Source organism: Schistocerca serialis, chromosome 2 (genome assembly GCF_023864345.2).
Source record: "Schistocerca serialis cubense isolate TAMUIC-IGC-003099 chromosome 2, iqSchSeri2.2, whole genome shotgun sequence".
Taxonomy (NCBI): Eukaryota; Metazoa; Arthropoda; class Insecta; order Orthoptera; family Acrididae; genus Schistocerca; species Schistocerca serialis.
Genome location: NC_064639.1, coordinates 241,639,206 through 241,661,574, shown reverse-complemented (window position 1 = coordinate 241,661,574; position 22,369 = coordinate 241,639,206).

The following is a 22,369-nucleotide window of genomic DNA, read 5'->3' as shown; positions in this document are numbered from 1 at the left end:
TTGTAACGATTGTGAATTTATTGGTCTACCCACACTGCCGAAATCTTACTCTAAGTCAACAACTGCTAGCGATTCATCCTGGCTTTCCTCTAATCTCAGTTTGGTTACTAAACGCAATGGAAGAACGTCTTCTCCATTACGGAAATATTATTCGTAACTTGTATGCTGATCTTAATAGCTTATTTTCCCACGCCTGTAGCCAATAATTAGAATTTGAGGAAACATCCTCATGTGCACTGCTGCACATTGTAAGCAGAAAGCACACTTATTCAGTTCTTTGTGAGTTTCTTGATGAGACATTATTTAATGCTATATTTGTACAATATTCACCACGGAAAGTAATTAAAGTCATGTCACCCGATTTCTGCGTCATTGTAGAATTTCCAAACCAACTCAGATCCACATCTGATAAAGGCAGTCTCCCCCTCCAAAGCAAACGAAAATGGGAATCGGCCGCTGTGGCCGAGCGGTTCCAGGAGCTGCTGCTACGGTCGCAGGTTCGAATCCTGCCTCGGGCATGATGTTTGTGATGTCCTTAGGTTAGTTAGGATTAAGTAGTTCTAAGTTGTGGGGACTGATGACCTCAGATGCTAAGTCCCATGATGCTTAGAGCCATTTGAACCATTTTTGAACACAGAATGATGGATGCATGTTTAAACAAGGAACAGCTGGTGGCTACGAAGTAGCGTCTGGGGTGAACATCGTTAAAATGAAGGTGTTTTTAGTTGCGGCGGGAACTTCTCACGAAATTCCATCTACTACTTTCTCCACCGAATGCGAAAATATTTTGTTGACGTCGTCCTACTTAGTAAAAAAGGGTCTTCATAATAAAATAATTGAAATCAGAGCTCTCACGGTGAGATACAGGTGTTCGTTTTTTTTCCTTGCGCTGTTCGAGATTTGAATAATAGAGAATTATTGTTGAGGTGGTTCGATGAACCCTCTGGCAGTCACTTATGTGCTATTTACGGAGTATCCATGTAGATATAGGCGTATATCCAGCAACTCTTCATTGATAAATCTCCAGCTAATCTTCAACATCCCTGTGTAGCATCAAATCTCCAGGGCTTCGAGCCGCCTTCTCAAATGTCGCTTTATACTCCAAGTTTCACACCTGTAATGGATCGCCATCCAAGTCAATGCTTTCATGATCTTTTTCCTTATTTCCAAACAAACATTCATGCTCGCGAGCCTCAAATTAAATAGAATAGTAAATAATCTATAAATTTTGTGCTAAAACGAATTACAATATACACTACTGGCCATTAAAATTGCTACAACAATAAGAAATGTAGATCATAAACGGGGTATTCATTGGACAAATATATTATACCAGAACTGACATGTGATTACCTTTTCACGCAATTCGGGTGCATAGATCCTGATAAATCAGTACCCAGAACAACCACCTCTGGCCGTAATAACGGCCTTGATACGCCTGGGCATTGAGTCAAACAGAGCTTGGATGGCATGTACAGCTACAGCTGCCCATGCAGCTTCAACACGATACCACATTTCATCAAGATTAGTGACTGGCGTATTGTGACGAGCCAGTTGCTCGGCCACCATCGACCAGACGTTTTCAGTTGGTGAGAGATCCGGAGAATGTGCTGGCCAAGGCAGCAGCCGAACATTTTCTATATCCAGAAAGGCCCGTACAGGCCCTGCATCATGCGGTCGTGCATTATCCTGCTGTAATGTGGGATTTCGCAGGGGTCGAATGAAGGGCAGAGCCACGTGTCGTAACACATCTGAAATGTAACGTCCACTGTTCAAGGTGACCGAGACGTGTAACCAATGGCACCCCACACCATCACGCCGGGTGATACGCCAGTATAGTGATGACGAATACACGCATCCAATGTGCATTCACCGCGATGTCGCCAAACACGGATGCGACCATCATGATGATGTAAACAGAACCTATATTGATCCGAAAAAATGTTTTGCCATTCGTACACCCAGGTTCGTCGTTGAGTAGACCATCACAGGCGCTCCTGTCTGTGATGCAGCGTCAGGTGTAACCGCAGCAATTGTCTCCGAGCTGATATTCCATGCTGCAAACATCGTCGAACTGTTCGTGCAGATGTTTGTTGTCTTGCAAACGTCCCCATCTGTTGACTCAGGGATCGAGACGTGGCTGCACGATCAGTTACATCCATGCGGATGAGATGCCTGTCATCTCGTCTGCTAGTGATACGAACCCGTTGGGATCCAGCACGGCGTTCCGTATTACCCTCCTGAACCCACCGATTCCATATTCTGCTAACAGTCATTGGATCTCGACCAAAGCGAGCAGCAATGTCGTGATACGATAAACCGCAATCGCGATTGGCTACAATCCGACCTTTATCAAAGTCGGAAACGTGATGGTACGCATTTCTCCTCCTTACACGAGGAATCATAACAACGTTTCACCAGGCAACGCCGGTCAACTGCTGCTTGTGTACGGGAAATCGGTTGGTAACTTTCCTCATGTCAGCACGTTGTAGGTGTCGCAACCGGCGCCAGCCTTGTGTGAATGCTCTGAAAAGCTAATCATTTGCATATCACAGGATCCTGTTCCCAGTCGGTTAAATTTCGCGTCTGTAGCACGTCATCTTCTTGACATATCAATTTTAATGGTCAGTAGTGTAATAAATAAGTAAAGAGAAAGACGATATTTTTGAGTCTACTCTGAGGAAAAAGAGCGGTCAAATTTAGACGTTTCTAAGCAAGGGCTTTAAACAAATTGACATAATTTGTTGCTGTATTTTCATTTCGCCAAATAATCTTAACTTTTAGTGCACTTTCATCGCACCATACTTCGACTGAAGTTTTAGTGACAGGGTAGGAGGGGGGGCGGAAGGGTGACCAGGGTTGGGGGGGGGGGGGGGGGAGATTTGAGCCACTCGTGCTCTCGCCCAGCACTAAAGTAAATGGGGCGACCCGGGGCAGCGATAGAGCGGTCCGGATCTGGGCGCGTGTGGCGTGCGGCGTGTCGAACGATGAGCAAAGCGCGGCGCTTCCTGCCCATTGTGCGCGACATTGTTGGGCAGAAGGGCGCCCGCGGCGCGTTACCGCCGTGACGGAGTAACTTACGCCGAGGGCAAAAGCGCCGCAGGGCCCAGCCTAATGAGGCAGGTGCTAGCTGCACCGCACCCCCGCTCCCCTCCCCACAGCTCTTCCGCCGATTCTCTACGTGCCGTCAGCAGCGCACTCGGTCATAATAGCACGCACCTTCACGCGAGCGTTTTGAAAAGAATGAAAGGCTGTTGTCACCTTCCTGCCGTGACCGAGCGCGCAGGCCGATAACCGTGTCCCTAGCGGTGCAGTGACTGAGCAGCTGTGGATTCTTTCTGGTACCCTGATAGATTCAAACGGAAGTAGAGGGTACAAGAACTGCATAGAAGGTAGGCAAATGGCGACCAGTTTATCAAAGTAATTGTGGAACACGACTAATTGTGGAACATGATCCTGTACAATGAATTTTTCTTACTTTGATGTTGTGATCTTCAGTCCTGAGACTGGTTTGATGTAGCTCTCCATGTTACTCTATCCTCTGCAAGCTTCTTCATCTCCCAGTACCTACTGCAACCTACATCCTTCTGAATCTGTTTAGTGTCAGTACCTACTGGAGCCTACATCCTTCTGAATCTATTTAGTGTATTCATCTCTTGGTCTCCCTCTACGATTTTTACCCTCCACGTTACCCTCCAATACTAAATTGGTGATCCCTTGATGCCTCAGAATATGTCCTACCAACCGATCCCTTCTTCTAGTCAAGTTGTGCCACAAACTTCTCTTCTCCCCAATCCTATTCAACACCTCCTCATTAGTTGTGTGATTTACCTATCTAATCTTCAGCAATCATCTGTAGCACCACATTTCGAAAGCTTCTATTCTCTTCTTGTCTAAACTATTTATCGTCCACCTTTCACTTCCATACATGGCTACACTCCATACAAATACATTCAGAAGCGCCGCGCGGCATTAGCCGTCATGGACTGTGTGGCTGGTCCCGGTGGAGGTTCGAGTCCTCCCTCGTGCATGTGTGTTTGTGTTTGTGTTTGTCCTTAGGATAATTTAGCTTAAGTAGTGCGTAAGCTTAGGGACTGATGACCTTAGCAGATAAGTCCCATAAGATTTCACACACATTTGAACAGTTTTCTTTCAGAAACGACTTCCTGACACTTAAATCTATGCGCGATGTTAACAAATTTCCCTTCTTCAGAAACGCTTTCCTTGCCATTGACAGTCTACATTTTATATCCTCTCTACTTCGACCATCATCAGTTATTTTGCTCCCCAAATAGCAAAACTCATTTACTACTTTAAGCATATCATTTCCTAATCTAATTCCTGCAGCATCACCCGATTTAATTCGACTACATTTCATTATTCTCGTTTTGCTTTTGTTGATGTTCATCTTATATCCTCCTTTCAAGACACTGTCTATTCCGTTCAGCTGCTCTTCCAGGTCCTTTGCTGTCTCTTACAGAATTACAATGTCATCGGCGAACCTCAAAGTTTTAATTTCTTCTCCATGGATTTTAATCCCTACTCCGAATTTTTCTTTTTTTCCTTTACTTCGTGCTCAAGATACAGATTGAATAACACCGGAGATAGGCTACAACCCTGTCTCACTCCCATCCCAACCACTGCTTCCCTTTCATGTCCCTCGACTCTTATAACTGCCATCTGGTTTCTGTACAAATTGTAAGTATCCTTTCGCGCCCTGTATTTTACCCCTGACATCTTCAGGATTTGAAAGAGAGTATTCCAGTGAACATTGTCAAAAGCTTTCTCTAAGTCTACAAATGCTAGAATTATAGGTTTGTCTTTTCTTACTTTATTTTCTAAGATAAGTCGTAGGGTCAGTATTGCCTCACGTGTTCCAATATTTCTACGGAATCTAAACTGATCTTCCCCGAGGTCGGATTTCCGCCAGTTTTTCCATTCGTCTGTGAAGAATTCATGTTAGTATTTTGCAGCCGTGGCATATTAAACTGTGGCCGAGCGGTTATAGCCGCTTCAGTCCGGAACCGCGCTGCTCCTACGGACGCAGGTTCGACTCCTGCCTCGGGCATAGATGTGTGTGATGTCCTTAGGTTAGTTAGGTTTAAGTAGTTCTAAGTCTAGGGGAATGATGACCTCAGATGTTAAGTCCCATAGTGCTTAGAGCCATTTGAACCATTTGAACTTAGTAAACTGATAGTTCGGTAATTTTCACATCTGTCAACACCTGCTTTCTTTGGGATTGGAATTAATATATTCTTCTTGAAGTCTGTTTTCGTACATATGCATACTGAAACAACAAACGAAAGTTTATACGAAATGGGGTATCTCTGATCTATATAAGCAGATTAAAGCAAGATTGCCATTTTTCGTTCCGTGCTGAGGTGCTATTTCTATACAGTTGGAAAACCTCTCCAATGCTGTTCTAGTTTAGGGGGAATACCAAGTGGAATCAGGAGTGAAAATGGTTAAAATGGCTCTGATCACTTTGGGTCCTAACTACTGAGGTCATTACTCCACTAGAACTTAGAACTACTTAAACCTAACTAACCTAAGGACATCACACACATCCATGTCCGTGGCAGGATTCGAACCTACGACCGCATCGGTCGCGCGGTTCCAGACTGCAGCGCCTAGAACCGCTCGTCCACAACGGCCGCCTTCTGAGGAGTGAATGGGAATTTGAACTGAGAAGGGAGGCGTGCAAGCGTAGTCTGTGCTGTTGTGCAAAGCCACTGTGCCAGGATGGCGAAGTGATTAGCGCATCTGACAAGTGAACAGAAGACCTGGGTTCCATTCCCGACCTTGGTACAAATTTTCATTCGTCGCTTCAATTTTCGTGTATACATCATAGATGTTTGAGACTTAAGATGGGTCTCTGGAACTTATTAACGAATTTCTTGTTGTGTGAAGTGTCTTGAAACGTAATGCCTCCGAATTTTTAATGTGACAACTTTTGAAGCTTTTTAAAGAAAATGAACGTTATTAAGAATCTTCATATTTATTCTTCAGTTCTACACAACTCTATTTCAGCATAGCCACTCTGGCGAGGAACACATTTCTCCCAATGAGACGTCAGTTTGTTTATACCATCACTGTCGAATGTCTCATTCTGTTGATGGATCCAAAACCTCACCTTCCCTTGCACAAATGGTTCAAATGGCTCTGTGCACTATAGGACTTAACATCGGAGGTGATCAGTCCCCTAGAGCTAAGAACTACTTAAACCTAACTAACCTAAGGACATCACTTACATCCATACCCGCGGCAGCATTCGAACCTGCGACCGTAGCGGTCGCGCGGTTCCGGACTGAAGCGCCTAGAATCGCTCGGCCACCGCGACCGCCTCTCCTCTTGCACACCTTCATCACTATCAATGTGAAATCCTCGAATGTGTCCTCGTAAGTTCTGGAAAGAGATGAAAATTGGATGAGACCAAGTCGGGACTGCATAGAGAATAATGGACGACATTGAACCGCAAATTGTCGTCATAGATGTCGCAGCGCTAGTGTGAGCTCTGTCACTGTCGTGGTGAAGAAGAGGGTGCTTTATGAGTGGACGAATTCCTCTGATTCGAACCTCGATTACAGCACGCTTTTTCTCATGCTCCGAAATAGTTACGTTACACACCGCCGTGCTACACGCTACAATTCAGAACCTTCTTATGCCAGAGAGCAGCAAATACGTAGACATGAAGAATAAAGATTTAGAATTTTAATTAAAATTTAAGAGTTTTCACATGAAAAGATCCTAGGCATTACTTTTCATCACGCCCTCGTATGTGGGTAAGTCACCATGTGACATTGTGACAGTACTTGTTTGACATAAACGTCAGGTGTCTGCTGCCTGTTACTGTTAGCAAGTGACAACTTTCCGTGTTCATGCTGCGGCGTCCTTTATGTGGAGGCCATGTCTGAGAGTCCGCGGGTTAGTTGCTGCCAGACGATTGGCGGTAGTGTGCCCTTAGCCATTACCGGCATTCCGCGCTTGCATTGAATCCCCGGTGCTTGTGCCGCGAGTCGCTGTGGCCAAAGCCAAGTTCAGTAGGTCCTCTAATTTGCTGCGACCGAGCTGTTGTTGGAAACACTTGTTTCCCTGTGCATCTTGATGTAGCAATGAGAGGTTTTATGCTGTACTTAGTTGCTATCCTACAGGGTGTTTCGAAAATGACCGGTATATTTGAAACGGCAATAAAAACTAAACGAGCAGCGATAGAAATACACCGTTTGTTGCAATATGCTTGGGACAACAGTACATTTTCAGGCGGACAAACTTTCGAAATTACAGTAGTTACAATTTTCAACAACAGATGGCGCTGCAAGTGATGTGAAAGATACAGAAGACAACGCAGTCTGTGGGTGCGCCATTCTGTACGTCGTCTTTCTGCTGTAAGCGTGTGCTGTTCACAACGTGCAAGTGTGCTGTAGACAACATGGTTTATTCCTTAGAACAGAGGATTTTTCTGGTGTTGGAATTCCACCGCCTAGAACACAGTGTTGTTGCAACAAGACGAAGTTTTCAACGGAGGTTTAATGTAACCAAAGGACCGAAAAGCGATACAATAAAGGATCTGTTTGAAAAATTTCAACGGACTGGGAACGTGACGGATGAATGTGCTGGAAAGGTAGGGCGACCGCTTATGGCAACCACAGAGGGCAATGCGCAGCTAGTGCAGCAGGTGATCCAACAGCGGCCTCGGGTTTCCGTTCGCCGTGTTGCAGCTGCGGTCCAAATGACGCTAACGTCCACGTATCGTCTCATGCGCCAGAGTTTACACCTCTATCCATACAAAATTCAAACGCGGCAACCCCTCAGCGCCGCTACCATTGCTGCACGAGAGACATTCGCTAACGATATAGTGCACAGGATTGATGACGGCGATATGCATGTGGGCAGCATTTGGTTTACTGACGAAGCTTATTTTTACCTGGACGGCTTCCTCAATAAACAGAACTGGCGCATATGGGGAACCGAAAAGCCCCATGTTGCAGTCCCATCGTCCCTGCATCCTCAAAAAGTACTGGTCTGGGCCGCCATTTCTTCCAAAGGAATCATTGGCCCATTTTTCAGGTCCGAAACGATTACTGCATCACGCTATCTGGACATTCTTCGTGAATTTGTGGCGGTACAAACTGCCTTAGACGACACTGCGAACACCTCGTGGTTTATGCAAGATGGTGCCCGGCCACATCGCACGGCCGACGTCTTTAATTTCCTGAATGAATATTTCGATGATCGTGTGATTGCTTTGGGCTATCCGAAACATACAGGAGGCGGCGTGGATTGGCCTCCCTATTCGCCAGACATGAACCCCTGTGACTTCTTTCTGTGGGGACACTTGAAAGACCAGGTGTACCGCCAGAATCCAGAAACAATTGAACAGCTGAAGCAGTACATCTCATCTGCATGTGAAGCCATTCCGCCAGACACGTTGTCAAAGGTTTCGGGTAATTTCATTCAGAGACTACGCCATATTATTGCTACGCATGGTGGATATGTGGAAAATATCGTACTATAGAGTTTCCCAGTCCGCAGCGCCATCTGTTGTTGAAAATTGTAACTACTGTAATTTCGAAAGTTTGTCTGCCTGAAAATGTACTGTTGTCCCAAGCATATTGCAACAAACGGTGTATTTCTATCGCTGCTCGTTTATTTTTTATTGCCGTTTCAAATATACCGGTCATTTTTGAAACACCCTGTAGATCTCCATTGATAAGACAGACGGTCGTGTAAATGCGTGTGACCTCCTTTATCAGCCACTGAAGGGCGAAACCGAGAATTTAATTTTCGTCTCTGCGTACATCATGCGGTGTTGCTGTGTTATTTCCAATGCTCTGCTGTAGCAGATTTGAATGGTTAACCCGCTTGCGTATGCCGGTGGCGTTCGTTACTTCGGTCTTGCACAGTGCGATATACCTCGCCAATATACACCTTTCCGTAGAGACACGAAATCTCGAATACGCCTTGCTTCCTAAAGCCGAAATTGTCTACCACAGGATGCAATATTTACCTCAGTTCCGCACATGGATGAAAGATATTTAATGTCTCGTCTGTTGAGGACCGGTCTCACTTTTGAGGAAATACCACCGAGGTAGGGGGCGCCTCAGATTTTTCGTTTTATTTGTTTTTCACAATATCCGTTGTGTGGGATGTTGAAGCTCATCTGACAAGCTATCAGTATCGGACACCACGCATGCTCTGTGATAAAGAGTCCCAAAAGCACCAGAACATTGTGCAGGTTGGTGACAGCTTTTAGCCTGCAAATACAAATGATCATGATTTGGTTTGACGTACACGCTATATATGCTCCAGCGTTCCGTAGGCTTCCCTTTACACAAATATGTCTAGGAAAGCCAACTTTCTCCATCTCGATAGCAAAAATGAATACTCAGGTAGGGAATTTATATGTTATAAAAACAATAGTAGCGTTCGTGTTCCATGTGTCCGCAACATACCTACACAGAGGAAATATTGTGTAATTTAAACGAACTGATTTGACGGCAGATCCGGTATATTTAACACATCCACCTGGAAAGCCAGAAGACTGAAATTTATTGTCCCATTTATTACACCTAACCTAAGGAGAAAGAAAACTGGCGTTCTACGGATCGGAGCGTGGAATGTCAGATCCCTTAATCGGGCAGGTAGGTTAGAAAATTTAAAAAGGAAAATGGATAGGTTGAAGTTAGATATAGTGGGAATTAGTGAAGTTTGGTGACAGAAGGAACAAGACTTTTGGTAAGGTGAATACAGGGTTATAAATACAAAATGAAATAGGGGTAATGCAGGAGTAGGTTTAATAATGAATAAAAAAAATAGGAGTGCGGGTGAGCTACTACCAAAAGCATAGTGAACGCATTATTGTGGCCAAGATAGACACGAAGCCCATGCCTACTACAGTAGTACAAGTTTATATGCCTCCTGTCTTGACCAGAAGAAGTTGACACGCCCAACAGACAATGAGAGTTCAAATCCATGGCACTTCCCGGTGCCACAGCGGAATAACACTAGACCCGCATTCGGGAGAACAAGAGTTCGAATCCCCAGCCTAGCACCCATATTTAGGTTTCCCGTGGTTTCTGTAAGTCTTTTAAGATAAAGGACAAGATATTCCTTTTAAGAAGGTCTCCTCAGATTTATTTCCGTCTCCTTTCCCAATCCTTGCAGCTTGTCTGTCAATTTAGTTATATAATTTACCAAGCAATCGACCTCGGAGCTTCCAGTATATAGATGGCAATGCAGATGCTGCTTGCTCCACTGTGTTATCATTTCGTTGTTCACAGCTTTATTACGTAGCTACACCGGAATAAGTGGATCGAATACATCAACAACCATACATTGGTCATCGCTACGAAGTGCACGGAAGAAAGTACTTCCTAGTGTACCCATAGAAGACTGTCATTCCGTTCCACTCGCGTTTGGTTTCAAGACTTCTGCAAACATTGCTGTATGAAGTCACTTCATTTCATTGACGCTGAGACAAGGGTACGAATAGTCGGACTGTCCTTTACATACGTTCAATTTCACGTGTTAGTCGTATATCCTACGGTTAATACGACTGATCTGTACGCAACATCCTTTGTAGACTGACCGCATTTTCCCAGTAACCTGCCAATGAACCGAAATCTGCCACCTGCTTTGCCTACCATTAATCCCTGTCTGATATTCCCATTTCACATCTCCACAAATAGTTATACTCAACTGATGCAATATCCTAAAATGGTTTAAATGACTCTGAGCACTGTGGGACTTAACATCTGAGGTCATCAGTCTCCTACAACTTATAACTACTTAAAACTAGCTAACCTAAAGACATCACTCACATCCATGCCCGACGCAGGATTCGAACCTGCGACCGTAGCAGTCGCGCTGTTCCGGACTGAAGGGCCTAGAACCGCTCGGCCACAGCGGTCGGCTGCAATATCCTCTCAAAGAGTTTGTTAACTGTGTAACTGGGTAATCTCTTTTGATGCTTGTCAGTTGTCAAGATGAGCATTACTGCAAACGGTATTTGATTCTAAAGCATTATGTCAGGGTGAGAAACACTAAATAAATTACTTTTTCTCTCTTAACAACATGTGGGCAGGGTGGGATCTTCCTTGGCTCGGGTATGAGGTAGGCATTTTTACATAAGATAACTTTTATTGAAGATTTTTACAATGGTTTCTTTACTGGATTGTTCTGGCTGGGAGAGCGGCAGTTGTGTCGTTTGCGAAGCCTTCTGCTGCGGCAGCGGTGGAGTCTGATTACGCCTGGCGGTGTGTATCTCGTGTCGGCGTCTCGCCCAGTTGAATGGAGATGCGCATCGTGAGGTGGCCCGTATCATTATTGAGAACGAAGTCGTGAATCGGATGGTGATACCTTGGATGTGGCGTCCCAGTGTTTCTCTTCTCTATGCGGCCGCGTGTGTTGTGCGTCGGACAGCGGAGCGGCGCGACGGGGGAAGGCCAGTGTCCCGGACTCGAACAACGGACTCCAGCTTGCCAGTCTTCGGCTGTCAGATCTTCACTCCAGCTCACAGGTGACTGCTGATGTGAGGCGGTCTCCTTCCCGTCCTCACGAGTCACCCGGGTGCATAAAAAACAGTCTTCAAATACCTTCTAACTTCTGTCTTCTGGCGGCGAGGCTGCTGCTTGCTATTGCATTACAGCGGCGGACTTAGAGCTTCTGTGTACGATGTAGTCTCTTCCTGCATGACGGTCTTCAGCACTGACTGTACTAGAACTGAACTCGAACCGAAACTGAACTGTAAACTACTCCTGTCGGGCCCACTGCGACTCTCGTATTTAGTCACTTCAGTTCACTGGAGGTGAAAGACTTCACGGTCATTGCCTCTTCTGTCACGTTGAAAAGCTTCTGGAAGAATCTTCTTAACGTCGGTCATTGGCCCTTGGAATGTAGGCGAGGGCCTTTGATCACATGTGACAATTGAGAAACACGTGAGCCGGTCGGGCGATGCCCTGACGGTTGAATCTACAGCGTCCGCTTATGTGGGGAGGGCGATGGCTTCTCCTGAACGTGCTGACTTCATGGTCATTGCCTCTTCTGCTCTGCCCACTGTTTGCCAGTGTGTAATTCTTCTAAACTAAACTAAGTTTTTCATTTATTTTCTAATTTCTACTTCACTTCACATTGATTTCACTAATTTATTTATCTATCTTAAATACCACTCAACAAGCGATATCGAATTGAGAGGGAATGATGTGTAGGGGGTAGTCAAACGAAAACGAGACAGATGGAAAAAAGTAAGTAAACTTTTTATTATTTCAAAAGTAATCGACATAACTTTTAATACATGTACGCCCAGTGAGACAAGTAGGTCAGTTCCTTCATGGAAATATGTTTGCGGCTTCCTATGGAACCATGATTGTACCAAACCGTGCACATCTTCGTCCGAAAAGAATCGACGGCCCGAATGTCTATCTTCAGGGCTGTAAAAATATGGAAATCACATGAGAAAACATCGTAACTGTGGAGAGGCTGTGTAAGGGCTTCCCAGCGAAACTTCTGCGCCGCACTCGAAATAACATTCGTGGCCGTAGATCCCCTTTGGACGAAGAGGTGCACACCTGAGTACAATCACGGTTCCGTAGGCAACAGCAATGGGATAAATGTATTAACAATTACGGCGATTAACTTTGAAATAATAAACAGTTTACGTGCTTCTTTATATTTGTATCGCTTTCATTTGATTGTCCCTGATACACTGAAGGGCCAAAGGAACTGGTACACCTGCCTAATATCGTGTACGGCCCCGCGAGCACGCAGAAGTGCCGCAACACGATGTGGCATGGACTCGACTAACGTCTGAAGCAGTGCTGGAGGGAAATTACACCATGAATCCCGCAAGGCTGTCGGTAAATCCGTAAGTGTACGAAGGGTTGGAGATCTCTTCTGAACAGGACGTTCGTGTCTGGGGAGTTTGGTGGCCAGCGGAAGCGTTTAATCTCAGAAGAGTGTACGTGGAGCCACTTTGTAGCATTTCTGGACGTGCGGGGCGTCACGTTGTCCTGCTGGAATTGCCCAAGTCCGCCGGAATCCGAAATGGACATGAATGGATACAGGTGTTCAGACAGGGTGCTTACTTGTCAAAGTCGTATCTAGACGTATCGGGGGTCCCATATGACTCCAACTGCACACGCCCCACACCATTACAGAGCCTCCACCAGCTTGAAGACTCCCCTGCTGACATGCAGGGTCCATGAATTCATGAGGTTGTCTCCATACCCGTACATGTCCATCCGCTCGATACAATTTGAAACGAGACTCTTCCGACCAGGCAACGTGTTTCCAGTCATCAACAGTCCAATGTCGGTGTTGACGGGCGCAGGCGAGACGTAAAACTTTGTGTCGTGCAGTCATCAAGGATACACGACTGGGCCTTCGGTTCCGAAAGCCCAAGTCGAAGTTTCGTTGAATGGTTCACGCTGACACTTGTTGATGCCCCCGCATTGAAATCTGCAGCAATTTGCGGAAGGGTTGCAATTCTCTCACTTTGAACGATTCTCTTCAGTCGTTGTTGGTCCCATTCTTGCCGGACCTTTTTCCAGGCTCAGCGATGTCGGAGATTTTATGTTTTACCGGATTCCTGATATTCAAGGTACATTCGTGAAATGGTGGTACGGGAAAATCCCCACTTCATCGCTACCACGGAGATGCTGTGTCCTATCGCTTGCGCACCTACTGTAACACACTTTCTAACTTACTTAAATCTTAATAACCTGTCATTCTAGCAGCAGTAACTGATCTCACAACTGCACCAGACACTTGTTGCCTTTTATAGGCGTCGCCGACCACAGCGCCGTATTGTGCCTGTTTACATATTTCTCTGTTTGAATACGCTTGCCTGTACCAGTTTCTTTGGTGCTACTGTTTATTACGGACAGAGATGGTTCGTAGATCCTTCCACGAGTTGTCTGTCGTTGACATACATGTAGCAGAACAGCTCAAAGTACACTGTCGATTAAGGCTGCACAAAGCGGCTACAGAACTGCGCTACGTGCTTAGAGACGAGGAATCGCTCCAACCCGCTTGGAGTAAAATGCCCAACGAAATCAAAAGTCAGTTTTTTAAAGCGCCGATTTTTTTTCCACCATAACGACGCAGAACCATGAAAAGAAGCAGTGAAAAAGCATAAACACCCCTTTCTCCTTTGGATCACGCTCAAATTTAGTCGTATCGTTTTAAATAGTCCTTAGTGGTTCCACATTGTGTACCAGAGCAACAAATGTGATCAGACAACACTCCAAATTGATGAAATCATTCAGTGAGGTTGCAGCCTTGTGATGTCCTTAGATAAGGCTTGAATCGTGGGTGTCAGCTCTGACAAAAATTGTCGAGGATGTTATCCTGTTGCACATCGCAATGCAGACTTTCGATTGAGAGATCGAGCACCCGAACACATCTTGAGACCTTTTCGTGTCTTTTTTTCCTCGACTACTCACAAGACAGTCATGTTGTTAAAATGCTACGTGGCACTGTTCTCGTCTCCGTCGCAGAGGCACCAAGAGAAGGGGTGAAATGTGGGCAGGACGATGTGCGGCGTCTACGGTATCATTGGGAAGACTTGTGGTGAAACGTGGTGCCAATGTGAAATCATTAACTCATCTTACACATCAGATAAACATCTGAGCTCTTCCTTTCTTTTGCGTGTGTATAAACCTTGCTGTTTGAAACGACGCTGAGTTTGATGACTCAGTCTCAGAGCGCCATGATTTTTCATCATTACAGAGGAAGCTTGTAGGCACTTCCGAGCCAAATTATGAACTTCTGCGATGCAGTGAGGGAAAATTACGGGGTTTTAAAAAAGTGACCCTTTAATTATGTTGTGCAGTTTAGTAATCTCATACAGTCGCACAGGAGTTAATGTGGTAAGCAAGAAAGTTACGGTGTGCGCACAGTGGCTGCTGTATTTAGGCAATTCACACGTTCAATTAAGAATCTTTGTGCCCTATGTACTTGAACTATGTGCGTGCCTGAACTATACGCGTCTTAAAAACGTGAACAATTTGGGCACTACGTTGGAACAGGATTAACCACACAATGGGTAGTTTCTGGACATGGGTTATATGCCTGCAAATTCTAATTCTCAACGTACACACATATGTCATATTTCCAAGCTGACCATGAGGATTGGCTGGCCCCATCAGTAATTAAAAAGTCTAGAAAATTTAATTGTAAGAAAAAAATCTGTCTCTGAACATTTGAACGGACAAGTAGTGAAGCACAAAATTTGGCTCTGGTCAAAGCTCAGTCAAAAGAAACGAGAACCCTGACCATGTGCTCCTTCATTCCGAAAAAAAAAAAAAAATCAACAGAAACACCCAAGTTATAGCCTCTACAAGTGCGACATTCAAAATAATTCGTGGCACTAGAATATTATAATCCTTAACCCAGGACGCATCGACCCACACTGGTTTAACCCTTTCTTACCGAATATGGCCTTGCTGGTTCCCAATTAACTTCATTTTGTTCGTCCTGTACAGACTAAAGACAAATCCTCTGAATAATAATTATGTTGCTGTATGAACGACGGATAAGAACAAAATGAGCTTTGTGGCAACCACTTGCCTGTGCACAGCATTTTGCAGATCTGCATACCGGCTGCTGCAGACACAACAGAACTGGGAAGCGAATTATCCTACCCGCTCCTGGCAGCCGAAGATCACTGCACAGCCGTGGAAGACACTCGCATTAAAGAACTTCGTGCACAGGTGCACAAGTGATCTGATGTTCAAAAGCGTAGAATGTCAGAAATTATCGGAATTGACGGAAGGAGTGTGAGCGACGATGAATGGAGGGAAGATCAAGTCACTGAAAGTGAAGAATTACAGGATCTGATGAATGGAATGAACAGTCTAACGAGTACAGAGTATGGACTGAGATTAAATCGAAGAAAGACAGAAGCAATGAGAAGTAACGGAAATGAGATGAACGGTAAACTTAACATCAAAATTGGTTACCACGAGGCAGAAGCAAAATAAGATATGACGGACGAAGCAAAGAGGACATAAAAAGCAGACCATGACGAGCAAGGAAGACATTTCTGGTCAAAAAATCTACTAGTATCAAAGATCGGGCTTGATTTGCCGAAGAAATTACTGATAGTATACGTTTGGAGCACAGAATTCTACGCCAGCGAATCATGGACTGTGGGAAAACAGGAAAAGAAGATAATCGAAACGTTTGAGATGTGTTGTTATAGAAGGATATTTAGAATTAAGTGTACTGATCATACAAGAAATGCGGAAATCCGAGTAGGGTGAGCGAGGAGAGGGGACATACGGGAAACACTGACAAGAAGAAGGGAGAGGATTATAGGACATTTCTAAGGCCTTAGGAAATAACTTTTATGGTACCAGAAGGACCAATATAGAGTAAGAACTATTGAGGACGACAGAGATGGGAATATATCCAAGAAAATACGACGTTGCGTATAAAGGCTACTCTGAAATGCAGGAAAGAAATTTGTGGCGTGCTGTACTAAACTAGTCAGAAGACCGATGACTAATAAGCGTGTTGTATAGTATTGCACTGTCTTCTCAGTCTTTTCCGACTGATGCCACTTGACCGCGATACGCGAAGGCGTCTTAAATTTTCTTCACCACGGTTTTGACCCGTATTTTTGACCAACTGAATGGGGTAATACTTTGGAATTATATCATGTTGAAAAGTTCGTGCTGTCGAAGAAGCTTTCACAGAAAAGGGAATCATTGTATTAAAAACTAATTCTTTCTCAAGTAGAATACACAAAATAGTGGCAGAATTTTCTTCATAATGATTGTCTGCGATGTCCACTGCATAACCTTTCATTTTACTGTTCCACTTTTGGCTTTCGGATTACTGTACTGTAAGTTTCTAATCAATAATATCAACGTTATCAAGTACCCTGTGTGTCTCTTCTGATATGTAGTACAGAGTGGCTAGATTTTAAACTCGTAAATTTATTGTACTAAGTAGGACTGTCCTTCTGTAAACCTGTCTTAACTTTCACTCGCCTGTTAAAGTTCCTTCTCTAAAAATTGTGGCATGAAGAGTAACCTGGAAAAGGACAGACAGACAGGTTGCTCTGTTTTAAATATTTAACAGACTTTAACACTCGCCTTCTGATAAAATATTGCACGAAATGGCTTAAGCTGCCACTGTTTTTCTTCTAGCGGAGCTTATAATTACTTTCATTTGAATCTCGTACGTCAGACGGCTGGCGGTCGGATCAATTTAAATAATTATACGCGTATTAGGAAGGATCAGCGGGGAAGTATCAACATTAGCTGACACTACATCACAGTTATTTAGAACTTTGCATGTTAATTACAGCTACTGGCCACTAATCGAGGGTAACCTTTCACTGACGCCAACGGATGCTTTACATTACCGCGAATTTAGTTGCTCTAAGACGTCACTGTTAAGCAGGCCACGCCGTACATCATAAATAACACACTGCCACAATTAAATTCGGACGGAACCGCCGCTTTAATATGCTACTTCGCTCCAAATCTGGTGCAGAGGCGATGGAGCAGTCCAGTTTATTACGGGTCAGCACCGTGAAGAAGACCCTATAAACATAGATTTCAGCGAGGAAAAAAAGACGAAGTGTGTCGGTAATGAATTTGGTTCCTGCCGCCTGACAAGCTTTTAATCCCGTGCGAGTGGGAACCTACCGTACTAACGGCGAAACACATAGGCGCAGTAAATCATTTTAATCTGCGCCACAGAACGCCTTCCAGACGGAAGTGGCATCAAAATGCAATCTTTCAGAGCCGAATTTTTGCGTCCTCGTCGAGTTACATCCGATAAATAATCGACCCGAGCCTGGGACGCGGGGTGGTCCCGCCACCGTTATTACAGGTCCGCTGCGACGCACCGCCATAAATTGGAACGGCCTAAGTGCTTTTATATGCGGTATGCAGATCAGCGCGCGCGCCCCGTGCGATGGGAAGCTCGGCAGACGAACGACCATGAGATGAGATGGCCGCACTGCCGTCCCAGTCACAACAAGCTGATGTCCGCCACTTACCGACTCTTATGGTCGTACTGCCCGAAATTTATTGACGAGACGTAAACTTGTTGCCCAGACTGTAGCAGCGGCCGCAGAATGAGTTACGGATCTCACTTACTCTCTGGGAAATTTATATGTAGTAGACGTCATCCAAAGAAACTCCTACTCTGCAGAAACTGGCACTCAAAATGGTATAGACTGAGCTTTTTACTATTATTAGTGGTTATCTTTTGATGACCATGGTTGAAACGAAGATTAGGCTCACCTACGAATCACTTTCACTTTCAACATAAAACTATTCGAAGCTTTCAGAAAACGTTATTAGAAGTGAGAGTATGAATCGAAAATTACTTTATTGTTTGGCAAATAGCGTCAAGAAGTGTTTCGGATACTGGCTGTCGACTAGTAGGGGAACTCAGGGTTGAACGGGGTACGTAATGTTTAACGATTTTTTTAAAATAAAGGAACACGACAAAACATTTCTTAAAGATATACAAAATCGACTTGTAGTATAACGTAACGTGCCTTACTTGAAAATCTATTAAATCTTTAAAAAATCATTAAGAATAAGAGAGCATTCTAATGCACTTTTCAGAAACCAAGTTACTGTTTCTGTAATTGGTACTTGATTGAATCCCATCGCTCGTGTAACACATGTATTTTTTGGCTTGCGATTAGACAAAACAGGATCCCTAGTAACAAGTTCTATAACCCAAAGGATCTAGGTTATGTTTTATCGTTAAGACTTACAGCACGTATTTTTGTTTTGCAGTGAACACATTTTTTAAATTTTCCGTCTGATTTGTCACTTCTGTAATTGGGATTATTCTTAGCTTTACGAACGTATCTTTCCAACGCTGGTTTGGGGTCGTTAAACTCCTTAAATACTTTTAAAATTATCATTTCGGAAGATAAAAGGCTGGAACTACCATTTCCACTGTTTGAATATCGACTTGCTGCCAATCAGTTTTTCTAATATAAGTTCCCAACATCTGAAAAAGCAAGAGAAGTAAAGAAATATATAGTTTGAAATCTACTCACATGAAGAAATCGAGGGGCACGACGGGTCACTATCCCATTTTGCCCCGTCCCGCTCCGCCCCAAGAGAGCGTTTCAGGTTAACAAATTTTATGGAGCATATTAACTGAATGGTTCAAATGGCTCTAACCACTATGGGACTTAATATCTGAGGTCATCAGTCCCCTAGACTTAGAACTACTTAAACCTAACTAACCTAAGGATATCACACACATCCATGCCCGAGGCAAGATTCGAACCTGCGATCGTAGCTGCAGCGCGGTTACGGAGAAGCGCCTAGAACCGATCGGCCACAAGGCCGGGATAATAACTGGCTGATTTAAACTCATTATGTAACTAACGAATAGCAAATGGCATACAGTTTAATATCACATTCCATTTTAGGATGTGCAGTTAAGAATTAATGTATTATCTTGCGTTTAAATTCATCGGTACGTATGGAAACACATCTGGAAACGTGAAGGAGAACCGTTCACTTACAAGTCCCACTCCAAACAAAGTCAAAATGGCTGTCGCACCCTCCCTTTCATTGACAGACATCTCCTACACATCACTACAATACGTTGCAACATTCTCCAGTTAGGAAACAGCATCATGCCGTAGCGCCCTGCTATCCAGTTCTGTCCCGAGTACCTCTAAACGTCTACGCCAGTGGTTCCAAACTTCGCTATCTGGTGCCCCCCTTTGCTGTCCCAGAGTATCTCATGGTTCCCTGTGTCTACTTACTTTATTTTATATATTTATTAATTTTTTTGCTACTTTCGAAAAACTTTGACAATAATCTAGAATCCCTACTTTAGTTCAAATGGTTCAAATGGCTCTGAGCACTATGGTACTTAACATCTATGGTCATCAGTCCCCTAGAACTTAGAACTACTTAGACCTAACTAACCTAAGGACATCACACAACACCCGTCATCACGAGGCAGAGAAAATCCCTGACCCCACCGGGAATCGAACCTGGGAACCCGGGCGCGGGAAGCGAGAACGCTACCGCACGACCACGAGCTGTGGACCATACTTTAGTAAACGGGGGTCATCAAATATTAAGTAATACATAACTCTAGTGTTTGAAAGTACTTGGTAACCGAAACAGAAATGTCTTTTTTAATGTACAATCTCTTAACGTAAACTCTCATGTACAGTTGCCTTTAAGCGTATTTGCAAATACGCCTAACGGTAATTGCACATAAGACTGTACGTTTTTCTTTTCTTGCTCACTTGAGCGAGCTTTGCTAAACATATTTTATCTGACGATGTTTATTCGAAACGCGTCGTGAGTAAAGCTTTTAGCGATCAAGACGTTTCCTTGAAATTACTTCGTGCCTACTGAATTTATTGAACGTGGGTGAGGCACTGCTCCTGTCAGTAGTCGTTTAAACTGTTTTCCCGTTGCACGAAGGGGGCTCCCCTGTCTCTTATGTATTCTCACAGAATAATGGGCGATAGAAATTCGCGCGAGTGCCTACAGCAGCGCACAGTAGTTTCACATTGAAACTTTCAAACAACCGAAATTTGAATGTTCTCTTTAGGTTGTTGGCTTTATGGGATCATTTCATGTAGGGTACAGTTTTATCATTTTCGTATGATTTTAGTTTAGTAATCTGAAATAAGTATTTATTTCAGCCTGGCGTCTTCACATTATGCTGTCGTTCCAGCAAAGAGGTAGCACGAAATCTTGAAATCTCTGCTTTTGCTCTGAGGCTTTTATGGAATTACTAACAAAACTGGCTGAAAATCCCTCTTACTTAAATTTTTAAATTACACGCCTTTATTACAGACATGTATGATCTGGATGTTAACACATTTCCTTCGGGCTCATTGTTAAGCAGTCCTACGACGTGTGAAGAAATAAGAGTAACTGAAGTTACGGATGATTGAGGAATATTGCACAGTAATTGGAATTGGAGCATTTACATAAATTTTTTAGTTCATTCTTTTCTCAAAAACATATGGTAGATCGAAAGAGTGTTAATTCTAACGCTTTCGTAGTCCCTAAATCACTACATCTAGAGGAGAGAAGCCAGTATAGCGATTTATTTATCTATCGTAAGGCATACATTATGAGTTTTTGAACCATAAGAATAGTTATACATTTACAAAGATTACTCACCTACTCGATATCAACATTTCAAGACAGCTCTCCTACATAATATAACACAAATGACAACAGGTATATAAGTATATACAAATTATGGAACGTACTGAAAAACATGGGTGTACCAGATCACCTCATTCATCTGATACGGAATTTATACCTTGACCAAGAAGCCACGGTGAGAACTATGTATGGAACAACGAAATGGATAAAGATTCAGAAAGGGGTCCGGCAAGGCTGCATACTGTCACCGTACTTATTCAATCTGTATGCAGAACATGTCATGAGGAATGCGAGGCTAGATGAAGGAGAAACAGGAATTAAAATAGCTGGAATAAATGTAAACAACCTCAGGTACGCGGGTGATACGATCCTATTGGCAGAAAGTGAAGAAGATTTGAGAACACTCTTACTGAAGGTGAAAGACGAAAGTGCAAAGGCTGGTCTTATGCTGAATGTGAAGAAAACGAAAATTATGGCAACTACACCTACCAATTCGTGGGATATAGCAGGAGAAACCATGGAGGTAGTGACCACATTCAGTTATCTCGGTTCCCAGACCTCTGCTGACGGTGACTGCAGCCATGAAATCCGGAGACGCCTGTTGCTCGGTAGACAGGCGATGTCACACCTTGACAAGGTTATAAGGTCCAGAGATATAACACTAGCAACAAAGATCCGTATTGTGAGGGCTATGGTCTTTCCAGTTGTGATGTATGGATGTGAGACCTGGACCATTTTTCTAATGAACGGCGTAGAATTGACTCCTTCGAATGGTGGTGTTGGAGGAAACTTCTTAGAGTTCCATGGACTGCAAAGAGAACCAACAGATCAATATTGGAGCAAATTAAACCAGATTTCTCCCTGGAAGGTCTAATCTTAAAACAAAAGCTGACCTACTTTGGACACACAATGCGAAGGCATGACTCCCTGGAAAAAACATTAATGCTGGGGAAGATTGAAGGAACTAGAAGAAGAGGACGTCAGAGGATGAGATGGATCGATGGCATCACAGAAGCAATGTGTTCCAACCTGGAAGGTCTACGGGAGAAAGTGCAAGACAGGAAAAAGTGGCGTGATTTGGTTCATGGGGTCACGAAGAGTCGGAACCGGCTAAACGAATAGAGAGAGAGAGATAGGCGAATATTAAAATCCTTTATGTAGTTTATCACATCACTCGTCACTGTCAGGAAAACTTCCGATGGACTCTCTTACGCACTTGCGGGACGTCTTGATAC